Source organism: Lepus europaeus, chromosome 10 (genome assembly GCF_033115175.1).
Source record: "Lepus europaeus isolate LE1 chromosome 10, mLepTim1.pri, whole genome shotgun sequence".
In the NCBI taxonomy this organism is placed as follows: domain Eukaryota; kingdom Metazoa; phylum Chordata; class Mammalia; order Lagomorpha; family Leporidae; genus Lepus; species Lepus europaeus.
Window position 1 is genome coordinate 123688617 of NC_084836.1, and position 16279 is coordinate 123704895.

Genomic DNA, 16279 nt, shown 5'->3' on the forward strand with positions numbered 1-16279 from the left:
CCCCACGTGGGGCCCTTCACGGGTGGCTTTCACACGGCCTCCAGCTTTGCAGAGGTTCAACAAGATTCTTTTTACATCCCGGATTAACCTGGGATTTGCAGGGATAAGATATTGAATTTTCTGGCTAAAGGACGATTTCCTTACAAAAACTGCTTCACGTATTATCGAACGTTTTCAGGATTTTCATGGTGTCTTAAGCAACACAAGGTTAATAAACATTGCGGAAGAACCAGGGAGGAAGAGGACAGAGGGAAGGAGAAGAGAGGGAGGGCAAAGGGCAGAAAACCAGGAGAAGGCGGCGCCCTGCTGGCCGCACGCCCGGCGCTCCCCAGGCTGCCTTCTGCTCGGGCCTGTGCCGGGTTGGTTCAGCACCCGACAGACTCAGAGCGCACAGACAGCCTTGCCACAGGCGTCTTCTTCGCCTTGTTGAAAGCATTTTCCGGCGCCGGGGCCGTGGCTCACTTGGTTAATCCTCCGCCTATGGCGCCAGCACCCCATATGGGCGCTGGTTCTAGTCCCGGTTGCTCCTCTTTCAGTCCAGCTCTCTGCTGTGGCCCGGGAGGGCAGTGGAGGATGGCCCGAGTGCTTGGGTGCCTGCACCTGCATGGGAGACCAGGAGGAAGCACCTGGCTCCTGGCTTTGGATCAGCGTAGCTCTGGCTGCAGTGGCCATCTGGGGGGTAAACCAACGGAAGGAAGACCTTTCTCTCTGTCTCTCTCCCTCACTTTCTAACTCTATCTGTCAAAGAAAAAAAAAAAAGAAAGCATTTTCCAACATGCCCCATAACTACTGTCTGAATGCACCCTTATTTCTTCATCATCGTGCTCCCAATTCCATGATAACTCAGGAGAAAGTAGGAGAAATGTTGAGCAAAAGGGAAAATAAAACTGAGCCGTAATCTCAACACTGACAAGTGAGCAAGATGATGACTTTGGCACGTATCCATCTGGGAGCGTGGCCGAGAAGCGGCTCACAGGTGCACGCCACGCGCCCCCCTCCCCAGGAGAGATACGGGACCTCACCCAGTGCACACATGTGGTGTGAAGACAACACGCAATCCTAAATCACGCACCACCTTTGTTTTGTAAAATGCCACGAAGTGTCGCTTTTGTGTAGCGGCCGAGTGCACTTTCCTTTCTACCCCGAGAAGCGAACTGAAGGCCACGTGAGCGAGTGACCGGGCCCAGCTCCTGGGCCCAGCTCCTGGGCCCCACCTCTCTGTTCAGACGCCAGGGGCCCCAGGGCTGCTACCCAGCAGCTTCCTTGCACCGTGCTGGGCTGGGCAGAAATCCCCTGCCTGCCTGCCTGGGCATCCCTCCTCTCCTGAACCCGGACGCCCTCAGCAGAGGGGAAAGACTGAGTTCCCCAGAGGGTACCCGCCCCAGCCGGGCAGTCAGGCGGGGGCCAGGCCAGAACTGATCAGCTTCCACCCGGAGGCTCTGCTTCTCGGTCCACTGACTCAGCCCCCGGAGGAGGGTGTGGGGTGTCTGCTGGGCGTCTGAGGACGGGGCCCGGGGCTTCAGGCTCACCCCCAGGGATGACTGGATAAACGGCCAAGGCTGAAATGTACAACGAAAATAACCAAGTCTTCCTGCGGAGAATGCAGAAGGACTCTCCCAAGTCAGCCAGAAAAAAGGAAACAGCCACTAAGGACACCACGGACCTCAGGAACAAACGGGAATGAGGAGTGCGCCCTGGCACGGGGAAGGAGGGGCTGCACAGGCGCACCGGGAAGGAACCAACACTGGAACCAAAGACTAGAAAGATGTGCGGCACCGAACCCGGGAGGAGCCTGCTCGGCTGCTGGTGGGAGCGCAAACGTCAGCCCAGCACGGAGAGCAGGTGGGGAGCCTGGGGTGCAGGGCAGGTGGGGAGCCTGGGGTGCAGAGCAGGTTGGGGCACTGGGGTGCACGGCAGGTGGGGCGCCTGGGGTGCAGGGCAGGTGGGGAAGCCTGACGACTCTGAGGACCCAGAATGTCCTTCCTGGGTTTCTTTCGCTGGCAAAGAGCTTCTCACGGAGCTAAGGACACAGGGACGTGAGGACGGCGGTCACAGCGTCAGTTTGAGGTGGGGCTCAGAAGAAACCTCGGAGACCCTTAGGAGAGGGCGGTGACCTGGGTGACCTGGGTGTAGATGACACAACGCGGGGCTGAGCGGAAGAGCAGGAGCTGTGGACGATGCGTGAAGGTGTCGCCGCGCCAGGAGCCACAGAGGTTTTCAAGGGGGAGCAGAGGACAGAGGACGCGCAGGGAAGAAGAGGCAGGGCTGAGCGGGGGGCTGAGCGGGGGCTGAGCGGGGGCAGGGACCGAAGCTAGCGGGGGGGGGGGGGGGGGGATGTGGCTCCACTTGAAAACCCTGGGCTGTGACCCCGCAGGCTGCACACCGAGGGTCAGGGGAGGGGATAACACTGACAGGCTTCTCCCTGCCCCCTCCCATCCACGGTTGCTGCAGTCGGGTTCCGCGCGGGGCAGCCTCCCGCACGTTCCCGGGTGAGCTCTGCTGGGCCCAAGTTTTTCTGCTTTCCTCCACGTTCGCTTCGGAGTCTCCGCTGAGACGTTTCCAGAGGAACACACAGGGGTAACAAGTGGCACGTGGTTCCCTCCGTGCCGCGCCGGCGCACACGGCCAAGATTGGGGGCGTCCGCCTTTGGGGGCACCGGGCCCTCGGGGCGGTGATGTGCGGCTGCTCCTCGGGCCTGGCTGTTGGGAGGATTCCTCACTTTTTAGCAATCGGGGGCCTTAGCTGGAGGCCCCGCACTCTGCCCCAGCGCTCCGAGGAGCATGGGCCTCCCTTCTGCTCACTTAGCCAGGAACCAGACGGCGGCACTGCGGGGACGGGTGCAGCCTGTCCACCGGCTGCCGGCTGCTTCGTAAATCGCTCAAAGGAAGCCCCCAAGACCGGCTTTAATGCGGCATAAAACAGCCCGAGGACCGGGCCCGGCCTCGCGCATTTGTTATTCTGTTATCTGTGTTGCCTTTATGGGAGGAAGACCTCAAGTCATCGCCCGGCCCCTGTGACCCAGGACACCATTGCCACCTCCTAAATTTGACGTCCACGTCCCGGACATCTGCTCCGAAGATGCTCAGTGATTCTCCTCCCCTGCTCGGACGGCGACAGAGCTTTCCTTCCCAGACAGCTCTGGGCGCCTGACCAGGAGGCCTGGGGAAACGCGCACCAGACCCAAGGGAGAACAGAACACAGGGTCCAGGCTAGCCCCCAGTCACCAGGAGAACAGGACACAGGGTCCAGGCTAGCCCCCAGTCACCAGGAGACAAGAATACAGAGTCCAGGCTAGCCCCCAGTCACCAGGAGAACAGGACACAGGGTCCAGGCTAGCCCCCAGTCACCAGGAGAACAGAACACAGGGTCCAGGCTAGCCCCCAGTCACCAGGAGAACAGAACACAGGGTCCAGGCTAGCCCCCAGTCACCAGGAGAACAGAACGCAGGGTCCAGGCTAGCCCCCAGTCACCACTGCTCTGCCCTTGACTGTTCCTCCTGGCTCCCTGTGCCCAGTGGCCTCCAGCTCTGCTGGGCAGGCTCGTCCCTGGCATTTGAGCACCCCTCCCCTCCCCGCTCTGGCTCTCCTCACTCGCTTCCCCGTGTACCAAGTTCTTCACGGAAGGTTTGCCGAGTTCTTGTCCCACGGCAGCAACTCTCAGCTCCGGGCCTGGCTCTGAACGAGAAGCCGCCCAGAGCTGGTCGCCTGGAGCTCATTCTTCCTCTCGGGGAGGGAGACAGACAGCGAGGAGCGAGGGACAGGACGGCCGCTGGAAGTAACAGATGCTCTGAGGACAATGGGCAGGACACCAGACCTGGTGACCGCTGAGCGGGGAGTGGGAAGGACAAGGGGCGGACTTTCTGACCGGGTGGCCAGGCAGCAGCTCGTTCAGCGAGCGTCTGACCTGGGCCCTGAGGGCGAGAAGAAGCCAGACCCACACAAACACGGGGGAAAGTGCACGCAGGCCGGCAGCAGGTGCAGAGGCCCCGGGGTGGAAGCAGCCGCGCGTGTTCACCAAGCGGAAGTGCAGGAGCTGGCTGAGGCTCCCAGCACGGCGCACCCACAGCACATGGCCCGCCTCTGCCACGCGGCTGTGGGCTATCAAGACGGCGAGCTCCACAGATGTGTTCTTCAGAGCCCTCGCTGGTTCTTTGTTCCCCAGAGACTTATTTAGTTTATTTGAAAGTCAGAGTTACAGAGAGAGAAGGAGAGCAGAGACAAATCTATCCGCTGGTTCACCCCATAAAAGGCCACCAATGTCCAGAGCTGGGCCTGTCTGAAACCAGGAACCAGGAACTTATCCCAGATCTCCTTCGTGGGTGCAGGGGTGCAAGGACTTGGGCCATCTTTGGCTGCTTTCCCAGGACATGGGCAGGGAGCTGGATCGGAGGTGGAGCAGCCGGGACTCGGGTTGGAGCCCATATGGGATGCTGGCGCCGTGGGCAGTGGCTTAACCCGCTATGCCACAGCGCCGGCCCCTCTGATTCTTGACACCGGTGCCACAGATTGGCCAGGCTGTGCGTCCTGAATGAACTAGTAAGAGCACGTGACAACATCCATCAGGCTCCAAGGAGCCTCCCATGGGGCAGCCTTGTAACCGGGCCCCTTTCCTTGCCAAAGGTCCTGGGCCTCTGGGTCTTCATGGGATCCCCATCGCCTCTGACCCCTGCCCACCAGGTAAGAGTGTGGAGTTTGCAGAAAATAGAGGAAACAGCCAGTGCTTGTGAGGCAGTGTGCCAGACACGGCGCCCTCGGCACGGGCGCGCCGTGCAGTCCTCACCATCACCATCCGGGCTGCACGAGCTCTGTGATCGGCTCCTCAGAGCCGGGATCCCATCCCATGTGGTAGATCCTGGACTTTGCTCCTGGCCCATCCAGGGCCTGAGGACAAGGAGAGGGCGAGGGGTGCATGTGGGGAGGCGGCTAGCGTCCAGGGGCTGCTGGGTGGTGCCGAGAACTTGGCGGAGACCCATGTTAGGGCCCTGAGTCTACTGGCTGGAGCACGGCCTTGTTCCCGGGGGTGGTGCGCTGCTGACGCCGAGGGACTCAGACTCTGAGCTCTTTGGGCACACTGGGGACAGCCCAGGCCACCCAGGGACACCAGGTCTTCCCTCCGACCGCAGACACCCGGGTCACTGGCCCACTGGTGATTCACCCCCAGGCACTGAGGCCTCCCAGCTGGCTCAACAAGCCACCCAACACCCTAGAGACAACTTCCCGCTGACACCCCTTCACTCCCCCTTCTCCACTTCCTCCCCCTCCCTTCCTCTTTACTCTGGGTCTGGCCGCTAGGGTGTGGGTAGAACCAAGCTTGACCCAACCCAACCCCGTGAGAGCCAGCACTGGGCCAGGCTGAAGCCAGGAGCCGGGAGCTTCATCCTGGTCTCCCATGTGTGTGGATGGCAGGGGCCCAAGCACTTGGCCCATCTACTGCTGCCTTCCCAGGCCATCAGCAGGAGCTGGATCGGAAGTGGAGCAGCCGGGACTCGAGCCAGCGCCCGTGTGGGACACTGGCTTCGGCTTTACAATACTGCTCGCGCTCTCTCTCTCTCTCTCTCTCACACACACACACACACACACTCACACACGCGTGCTCGATTCTCCTGCCTGCCTCTCCCTCTGCCTGAAGAATCCCAGGCCCTGGAGCAGGGGTGGTTCCGTGTGTTTGTTTACTTGTGTTTTGTTTTTCTCTGACGAGCCAAATATTCACCATATGGGGCCTCCCAGGGACCAGGGCTCCATTGCATCCTGCAGCCCTGGCGTTCTTGGGAGAGGACCAAGGTCCTCAGCGGTGCTCCGAGAAAGCTCTGTCTAGAAAATGAAGCTCATCCAGCCCAGCCCTGTGCCGGAGCAGCCGCACAGGATGGCCCATGGCCCTCAAGCACCCATGTACACGCCACCTCCCACGCACCAGCACCCTGAGAAATGGCTGCCCTGGTTTAAGACGCTGGGTGCTGAGCTGGCTCCCTCTGAGCCCGGTCTGCCCTGGCTAGGACCGGGGCTCCCTTACGCCTCCCGGACTTGTTGTGTTGCTTTTCCACAAAAATGCCTTCATTAATTTCACTCCTCAGGACCTGTTGTCTGTTTCTGGGCAAACCCAGGATTGCCAGAGTTGGAGGCAACACCCAAAGGAGGCCCCGTGTCCCGTCGGCCGAGGCACCCTGCACGCACAATGCAGCTCCCAGCACCGCCAGGACCAGCAAGGGAAAACGCCGCTCTGCTCTGGCTGTAGTTCAATTTGAATCAGATGAGTTTGGTTTCTGCCAATTGTTCGTATCTATGGGGGGCGGATTTCCAACCCGGCCAATGCGTGTCCAAGGAGGACCCTGCAGAAAGGGGACCCCTCCCGTCAGCCCCTCTAGGCTTAAGAAGGGAACGATGGCGCTCCGGGGACCCCCATGTGCCTCAGGTAGGAAATGTGGCTCCCCGAGCAGAAATCGACCAGACTTCCCAAGATCTGTCATTTTCCTCATCCTCCAATTCCCCTCAGGGAGAGAGCTATGCAATTTACACCCACGCCAGCGTGGGGACACAGAAGGGCCTGCGAGGAAAATGAGGGGTTCGCGAGTGCCCAGCCATGGGGGGCTTGCAGCAGGGGCTTCGCCTGTGGCCGCCGCGGGCCCAGGCCTTCGGGGCCAACCTGCTCCCCTCCCCTGCCCAGCCTCCCCCTGCAGTCGCCGCAGTCGGCATTTACGTGGGCTGAGCCCTCCCGTCGTTGGTGCGGATGATTTCAAGTCTCCAGCAAAGCACGTAGCCGCAGCGGCACCGTCTCTCTCTCTCTTCTGTTTTCACAGCCACCCACTCTGCAGTCAACAATCAATCCCCGGAAAAGGTAGACGCACAGCCTCAGTGACACACTTGGCAAGAATATGCCATCGCGGTAAGGGTCCCGAGAGAAGAACATCTCCCTAAACGTAACCCAGGCGTCTGAAAAACAGGTGGAGGAGAAAACCGTGGGAGGAGAGAGGCGGAAGGGGGGCCTGAGACAGGCACAGCCACCGCCCCCGGAGCTGGGAGAGGGAGGAAGAGCTTCTGCGGGGCCACAACCCTACACACACCTAGGCTTTAGCCCCCGGTTCTCAGAACGGTGACAGAATCGGCTTCCAGAATTTTAAGCCGTCCGAAGGTTGCACAACTAAGGCTGTAGTCATGTGTTGCAGCAATCGCGGGAGGCGGGGACAATTCAGTGACACGCCAGCTGAGGGAGGTTCTCAGCCGCCCTCGCCCTCTGGTGAGCGCTGCTCTAAGCACTTCCGCGCGCGAGCGCATTGCACCTTCTCAGCACAGCCACTCCTGCGCCTCCCTTACCACACAGTCAAGGAAATGGAAGCCCAGAAAGTGTGCAGGGTGCCCAAGGTCACGTCGTTAGGGGCAGGATGCAGCCCAGGTCCCAGGCGGCCTCTGCAAAGTCTCCTTCTCTCCCGGAGCTCTGTGTGGGTGCCAGGCTTTGCCAGGTCCCCAGCACAGGCTAGGAGACCCTGTTCTTGGGCTGGGGCAGTCGCACCCTGGTACACCCCAGGTCCTGTCCCCCGATGTCCAGTGTGTGCCCCACTCGGCTCAATGGGCTGATGTAGAGCTGAATGGGATGAGGACCCTGGAGCAACACCTGGGAAGGCCCCAGGGGAAGAGCGGCATGGGATGCCCTGCGCTACCAACATCTCGCCAGTGGCGGTCTTTCTTGGTTGGCCAAGAGTCATATGAGAGGAAAAGAGACGAGCAGATACTTTGGCAAGACTGTGGGGTCACAGAAGGGGAAGAAGCGTGGGGGCTCTGGAGCCCCCTCATCCACAGAGCTTTTCGGGGACTGGGGGTCCCGTGGGGCAGGGCGAAGGAACCACAAGGTGGGGAAGGGAGAGGGCTACAGCTCCACCCACGACCTGGCTGTGTGAGCCACGCAGGCTCCGTCAGCCCCGGCCGAAAGGGAGGACCCGGGGCATCTGCCCTGTGTCCCTGGAGGTGCTGTGCACCTGTCCCACAAAAGCCAGGACACAGGAACTGGCCAACAAGTTCCAGCAGTTTCTTCTCTTCTGGAGCTCCAGAGAATCTGTTTAACCTCCTTTACATTTTTATATAATCTTAAGGAAACCAGATCCGTTGAAAAGTGACTGACCAGCTCTGATTCCCAGAATCAGGTGTGGGTGATGGGGGAACTCTTCAAGGAAACGAAGATCCAAATGGGTGCCCGGATCACTGATTCTCCTCCAGTTGCCATGGCAACCGAGAGCATCAGGGCCCCCTCTGCAGAGACACCTGCAAACTTCGGTGAAAATGAAAAATTAACTGGATGCACTTTGTCGGAGCAATGCCCGCGGGCGTCACAGCGAGCTGGGGTCAGCTGTGCCTGCGTGGTGAAGCTCAGATGGCCACGGGCAAGCAGTAATTGCAAGGGAATAGTTAGACAAGCAGCACGGAAGAGTCACGGAGATTTCCTGCAACACAGAAGACTGCCTGCTGAGTGGATAGGAGACCCATTCAGGATAATAAAAGTAGGATGAGAATTCTATTCAAACACTGCCGGGGCTGAGGGCGACCCAGGGCTCCGTGCTGCACGGGACAACCCTGCACACCGGGCACAGTGATGTCACGACCGAGGTCCGTTGAATGCCTGCTGACTTCTTCAGCAAAGCTTTGAGGTTTCAGTTTTTCACCTGAAAATATCAACAGCTTCTAGTGCTCAAAACCATACCTGAGAGGAAGCCGTTTGCCAACCTCCATCCAGGATCGTGTATCACCCGGGCCGAGGGACGTATAACTGCGGCCACTTGGTGGCGAGCCCCATAAACACACACAGACGTGATGTACGAGTTGGGAGCTAGAGGCACCAAATGTGCTCCTGCAACCATGGTAGACGGTCGAGTCAAACGCTCACTCGTCCCAGAATGACTCCTGCTGTGGGCTGGGAGCCGGGGCTCTGCTTGTGGAGAAAAAGCAAAATACTCGAGCTGGGGAAGAGTGCTGACATCTAGCCTTGGAGAAGCCACTGAGTAGTTTAATTATGGAATACAATTTCTTTAAGGATTTTATGTCAGGCCGACCTAGACTTTGTTGGATTAAACCTCATGGTCTTGCAGGCAGCATTCCAACCCTGCTGAGTGACAGCAGCTGGCGTGACGAAGGCCAGACCAGGTTAATACCATGAGGAAAGGCAGGGTGGCAGCATCCCGAAACAGCGGAGCCTCTTCAGCACGGGAGGGTCGAGCTTCATTGTCCGTCCACCCCACTCTCCCTGGGGACGTTCCTGAGCAGAGAGGAGAGCAGAGGTGGTAGTGGTGATGGCGATGATGGTGATGAAGATGATGTGATGATGGTGATGGTGATGGTGATGGTGATGACATGGTGATGGTGGTGGTGATGGTGATGATGGTGATGGTGGTGGTGATGGTGATGGTGATGGTGATGGTGATGGTGACGGTGGTGATGGTGATGGTGATGGTGATAACATGGTGATGATGGTGGTGGTAGTGGTGATGGTGACAGTGGTGATAGTGATGGTGATAGTGGTGATGATGATGACATGGTGATGGTGATGGTGATGATGGTTATGATGACATGGTGATGGTGATAGTGGTGGTGGTGGTGATGGTGATAGTGTTGATGACATGGTGTTGATGGTGATGGTGGGGTCATGACGATGATGATGATAGCAATAGTGGTAATGATGATGATGACATGGTGATGGTGATGATGGTAATGATGGTGGTGATGATGGTGATGGTGGTGGTGATGATGACATGATGATGGTGATAGTGGTAATGATGATGATGTAATGATGGTGGTGATGACACAGTGATGGTGATGGTAGTGGTAATAGGGGTGATGACATGGTGATGGTGATGGTGATGATTAAGGTGATGAAGATAACAATGTGTTGGTGGTGGTGATGAAGGTGATGGGCTGACCTGAATGGAAGGTGTCCTGTAGAGCAGGTGTTGACAGACTATGACACATGGGACAACTCTAGCCCACTCCCTGAGTTAGTAAACGCTACTTGATGATCACTCTGCCACATTCATTTGTTTTCCACTGTGTTCCCAGTGTGGCAGCAGAGATGGGAAGGGGCATCAAAGGCTGTGTGCCCAGGAAGCCCAATGTAGCCTCTGAATTCTGACAGCTGCCACTACAGGGAATTACGAGCGAGCCCCATGGGAGGACGAGTGAGCTCTGTGGGAGGACAAGTGAGCCCTGTGGGATCCAGCTATAATTCAGCTCAGTTTCCCTGGGTGCGGTGCCCACAGGAAGTGGGATCCATGACAGGAAATAGGCATTTGGGTCTTTGTCCATGGTTCCTGCACAGAACCCCTAAAACATTGGTGGTGACTTGGACGAGAGGGATTCTGGGTGCATCTTCCATTTCAACATTGGGTCTGGAGCCTTGGCTCCTGACACAGGGCTCCCGGGTGCTGGCAGCCTCCCCTGTTCTCATGAGGTGACTTCTGCTGGGTTCCTGGATGGGGGCCGACCACCAGGAAGACCAAGCCATAAATAGAGGCTGAGAGCTTTTGATCCCATGCCCACACTCCAGAAAGCAGAGGAGCTGGATATGGGGTTAATCATCTCTGGTGCCTTTGGTGACTAAGGCCTCCATGAAAATCCCCAGCCCCAGGATTTGGGGAACCTCTGGGTTACTGAGCACAGCCAAGCTCCAGGAAGGTGGCACAGCCCAACCCAGGGTGACAGAGTGCCAGGCCCCACATTCTGGACCCCTTCACCTGGCTGCTCCACTTGTCCTTAACCACGTCCCTTGTTGTACCATAAACCAATAGACAGCATCTCCCCGAGCTCTGGGAGCCCTCCCAGGCCATTGTGGAACTGAGGGAAGGGCTCTGAGCGCCCATTTCTCAGCAGAACTCACAAGCACAGGTGACGCCTGGGACTCAGCGTGGAGTCACATGGGCCTGCTCTGCTTGCTGTGAGAGCGAATGGAACAGTAGGATACCCGGGAGCTGTCAGAGGACCAGCTGTTGGCAGACCAGCATCCCACGGGTTGAGACCAGAAGTGCAGTGGAGGTGGTGTGAACACACAGAGGAACAGTGTGAACACACAGAGGGGGTGATGTGAGCACACAGAGGGGTGGTGTGAACACACTGGGGGTGGTGTGAACACACAGAGGAGGTGATGTGAACACACAGAGGGGGTAATGTGAGCACACAGAGGGGTGGTATGGACACACAGGGGGTGGTGTGAGCACACAGAGGGGGTGGTGTGAACACACAGAGGAGGTGGTGTGAACACACAGAGGGGCAGTGTGAACACACAATGGGGGCAGTGTGAACACACGGGGGCAGTGTGGACACAAAGAGGGGCAGTGTGAGCACACAGTGGGGGCAGTGTGAACACACGGGGGTAGTGTGAACACACAGAGGGGCAGTATGGACCCACAGAGAGGGTGGTGTGGACACACAGAGGGGGTGGTGTGGACACACAGAGGGGGCGATGTAAGCACACAGAGGGGTGGTGTGGACACACAGAGGGGCAGTGTAAGCACACAGTGGCAGTATGAACACACAGAGGGGCAGTGTGAGTACACAGAGTGGGTGGTGTGGACACACAGAGGGGCAGGGTGAACACACAGAGGGGATGGTGTGAGCACACAGAGGGGGCAGTGTGAACACACGGGGCAGGGTGAACACACAGGGGGCAGTGTGAGCACACAGTGGGGGCAGTGTGAACACACGGGGGTAGTGTGAACACAGAGGGAAAGGGTGAACACACAGAGGGGCAGTGTGGACACATAGAGGGGCGGTGTGGACACAGAGAAGGGCAGTGTGGACACACAGAGGGGGTGGTGTGAACACACAGGGGGCAGTGTGAGTATACAGAGGGGGCAGTGTGGACACACAGAGGAGGCAGTGTGAACACACAGAGGGAGCAGTGTGAACACACAGAGGGGGTGGTGTGAATACACAGGAGGTGGTGTGAACACACAGGAGGTGGTGTGAACACACAGGGGGCAGTGTGAGCATACAGAGGGGGCAGTGTGAACACACAGAGGGGGTGGTGTGAACACTCAGAGGGGCGGTGTGAGCACACAGAGGGGCAGTGTGGACACACAGAGGAGTGGTGTGGACACACAGAGAGGGCAGTGAGCACACAGAGGTGTGGACACACAGAGGTGTGGTGTGAACACACAGGGGACAGTGAGCACACAGAGGGGCAGTGTGAACACACAGAGGGGCAGGGTGGACACACAGAGGGACAGTGTGAGCACACAGAGGGGGTGGTGTGGACACACAGAGGGACAGGGTGAACACACAGAGGGGCAGTGTGGACACATAGAGGGGCGGTGTGGACACAGAGAAGGGCAGTGTGGACACACAGAGGGGGTGGTGTGAACACACAGGGGGCAGTGTGAGTATACAGAGGGGGCAGTGTGGACACACAGAGGAGGCAGTGTGAACACACAGAGGGAGCAGTGTGAACACACAGAGGGGGTGGTGTGAATACACAGGAGGTGTGTGAACACACAGGAGGTGGTGTGAACACACAGGGGGCAGTGTGAGCATACAGAGGGGGGCAGTGTGAACACACAGAGGGGGTGGTGTGAACACTCAGAGGGGAGGTGTGAGCACACAGAGGGGCAGTGTGGACACACAGAGGAGTGGTGTGGACACACAGAGAGGGCAGTGAGCACACAGAGGTGTGGACACACAGAGGTGTGGTGTGAACACACAGGGGACAGTGAGCACACAGAGGGGCAGTGTGAACACACAGAGGGGCAGGGTGGACACACAGAGGGACAGTGTGAGCACACAGAGGGGGTGGTGTGGACACACAGAGGGACAGGGTGAACACACAGAGGGGGCGGTGTGAGCACACAGAGGGGCAGGGTGGACACACAGAGGGGCAGTGTGAACACACAGAGGGGCGGTGTGGACACACAGAGGGGATGGTGTGAGCACACAGGGGGGAGTGAGCACACAGAGGGGCAGTGTGAACACACAGAGGGGGTGGTGTGAACACACAGGAGGTGGTGTGAACACACAGGGGGCAGTGTGAACACACAGAGGGGCAGGGTGGACACACAGAGGGGCAGGGTGGACACACAGAGGGCAGTGTGAACACACAGAGGGGCGGTGTGGACACACAGAGGGGATGGTGTGAGCACACAGAGGGGAGTGAGCACACAGAGGGGCAGTGTGAACACACAGAGGGGGTGGTGTGAACACACAGGAGGTGGTGTGAACACACAGGGGGCAGTGTGAACACACAGAGGGGCAGGGTGGACACACAGAGGGGGCAGTGTGAGCACACAGGGGTGCAGCCTGTTCTCTTCCACTGGGGCTTCCTGTGGTGAGAGCCCAGCACGCCAGCCTTGGGGGTCTCAGGATGAGTGTTTGAGGAGCCCCTGGGACCCAGCCGTGTGGGCGCAGGACTCTGCAGTGTCTCTGGTCTGTGAGAAGAGACTGCAATTGATCTCACCGCGTGGGGAAGCCCAGCTCAGGAAAGCTAAACTGCCAACATGGTGTCGACTCACACAGAACTAAGCCAGTTCCACTCCCTTCACAAATGACCACTGCCAAGAATGGGCATTTGCTGCAGGGGTTAAGCCCCTGCTGGGAGGCTCGTATCCGAGATAGAGGCCTGAGTTCAAATCCCCCCTCTGCTTCTGATCCAGCTTCCCGCAGATACACCTGGGAGGCACAGGTGGTTCTATACCTGGGTCCTGGGTGGTGATCCTGGCTCCCGGCTTTGACCTGGCCCAGACCCACCTGTCGTGGTTATGCGGGGGAGGGAACCAGCATATGGAAGATCCGTCTGTCTCTCTGCCTTTAAAGTAAACTAATCAACGATTAATTTTTAAGCATAAAAATTAAACAGCAGGCACCATTCGGCTTCTGGCCCAGGCCAGGGCGCGCCCTCTGGATTCTGTCTGTTCCTGGTGGCACAGGCCACCGGACCGTTCTCACCTCTGCCTCGGTGACACCCGGACTCCAGGGCAGCTTCGGAGCTCACCAAGTCCCGGAGCGAATGCTCCCCAGGCCGCTGTCTGCAGGTTGCGGTTTTCTCCCCCTGGGAGATTTCTCAGAAGATATGGCCGACGTGAGCCATGGTCCGAGTCTCATTTCACATTTATCACCTGATTTATCACCGTTACAAGTGGCCCAGGAGGGCCTGATTTGGGCAACTGGTTCCTCGCTCCAGTCGGTTCCCCTCTGGCATAGCCGCCGCCCTGGGGCCAGTCCCAGTCACACACCATGGGGGCCTCCTCACGTTCCTGCATGGGCAGACGGGGGCTCAGAGCCAACACCGGCCACCTGCCATGGCTTCCTGCTGACATTCGCAGTGAGAACGGGAAGGAGAGAGGCAGAGGCCCCAGCCGCTCTCCCAGGAAGGAATTGAGGCCAAACAGGCTCCAATCATTCCGCTTTTTCCAGCTCCCATCACCATGGTGTCCCGCGGCAAAGGGGAGATTCCACTGTCGGATTAGGCAGCTGCAAACGCAGAGATAATGAGACACGGGTAAGAGCAGAAAGGTCGGAGCCGACACCTGTACCAGAGTTGACAGGTGCTGAAAAATGGCAGATACACTTAGGGAAAACATCCTCGGGTTGATAAAGAGCTTTGTGGAAAGCAGGTCTGCGCGGAGGGGAGAGACGATGGCGCCGGCAACAAACGGGGCTCCCGGGAGGTGCACCTGCTCTGCCCCTTGCAAGGACACCATGAGCCACGATTCGTAATTTGCTGCCTGAGGAGGCCACTTAAGAAGTTCCCAAGGGTTGTTTTTTTGTTTTGTTTTTTGTTTTGTTTTGTTTTGTTTGTAAATTACTTATTTTGAAATAGTTACAGAGGAAGAAGGAGAGACATACAGAGATCTTCCATCTGCTGGTTCACACCCCAAGTGGCCCAGACCAGGCCTAGGCCAGGAGCCTCATCTAAGTTGCCCACATAACTGCAGGGGCCGGAGCACTGGGCCGCGTCCTCTGCCACTTCCCCAGGCCACCAGCAGGGAGCTGGGTTGGAAGCAGAGCAGCCGGGACTCAAACCGGCGCCCACGTGGGACACTGACGTCAGGAAGGGAGGCGTTCCTTGTCTCGCCCCCTCATTACCCTGTTGCCGACCCCTGAAGCCTGCTTCCGTCGGGTCCAATCCGCGTGCTTCAGAGGTGGCCCAGCGCAGGGCAGCACCGGCTCTCCATGGCTCAGGACGGGCAAGTGGCCAGCGGCCAGTTTCTCTACAGGTGCGCCCTCCGCAGGCGAGAGTGGAGTCCAGCGCAGGGGAGCTGGGCCCTCACCTCCCACGTCCAGCATAGGTGAGCTGGGCCCTCGCCTCCCATGTCCAGTGCAGGTAAGCTGGGCCCTCGCCTCCCACGTGTAGCACAGGGGAGCTGGGCCCTCTGCCCTGACCAGGCCTGTGTTGCATGCACTGCTCACCCAGGGCTCTCAGCGTGACCGCCCTGGGCACCAGACGTCTCCCTGGGGGTTGCCTTAGAGAGCTAAGGGGAGGCGGCGAAGGCTGGTGACCAGACCTTAGACCAGAGAACTGGGAGGCGCCTGTGCAGAGTAAGCTGGCCACAGCCGTGGGAGGCCGGGGATGTCAGAATGAGATGCTACAGACACGATCCAGCCTGGATGGTTGGAGCTGGGGACTGTGTGATGGGGGCTGTCGCTGCAGCCCCTGCACACACACATGCGCACACGCACACACACGCACCCCCAGTGCACGTTTAAGAGCAGGTACTCAGCCCTGTTCTCTGTGCTCTGTCTGCAGGTCCCAGGTTCCTGTTGCCGCCTGCTTCCCCGTCTGCCGTGGACCAGGAGAAGGGACGCGACCTCCCCCCCCTTTGGAGAGCTCTGACTTCAGTCCAATGTCCCCCTCCCTCCCGCAGGGGCAGCAGGTGGTCCCTGCCCAGACCCGAAGCCCTCACAGAGCAGCGATAGGACTGGAAAGGCTGAGCTCATCCTTCCGCTGGGGCTCCCAGACGGGGCTGAGTGGGTGTCTGCCCCCAGGCCTCCAGGACAGGAAGCTGCTGGTTCCCGCCCCTTCCACATCCTCCCTTCTTGCTCAGTGCAGCCAGACCAGGCAAAGGCCCCCGTTTTCACACCACTGCCTGCATTGCCAAGTAGCCTGGCATTTCCAGAAAGCCTCGGCCAGCTTCTCCAAATAGCGAGTCAAAACCGAATGGTGGGTGTCGAACACTCCAACCCCCTTGGGCTGCGTTCTGGTCGCCACTGCCGGGCGCCATCTGAGCTCTTGCTGTGCAGCCTTCGCCACCACCTGACGATGGAGCCAGGTCCACTGCATCGTCGCGATCTGTGCATGGAGGACGCGAGGACCCCGA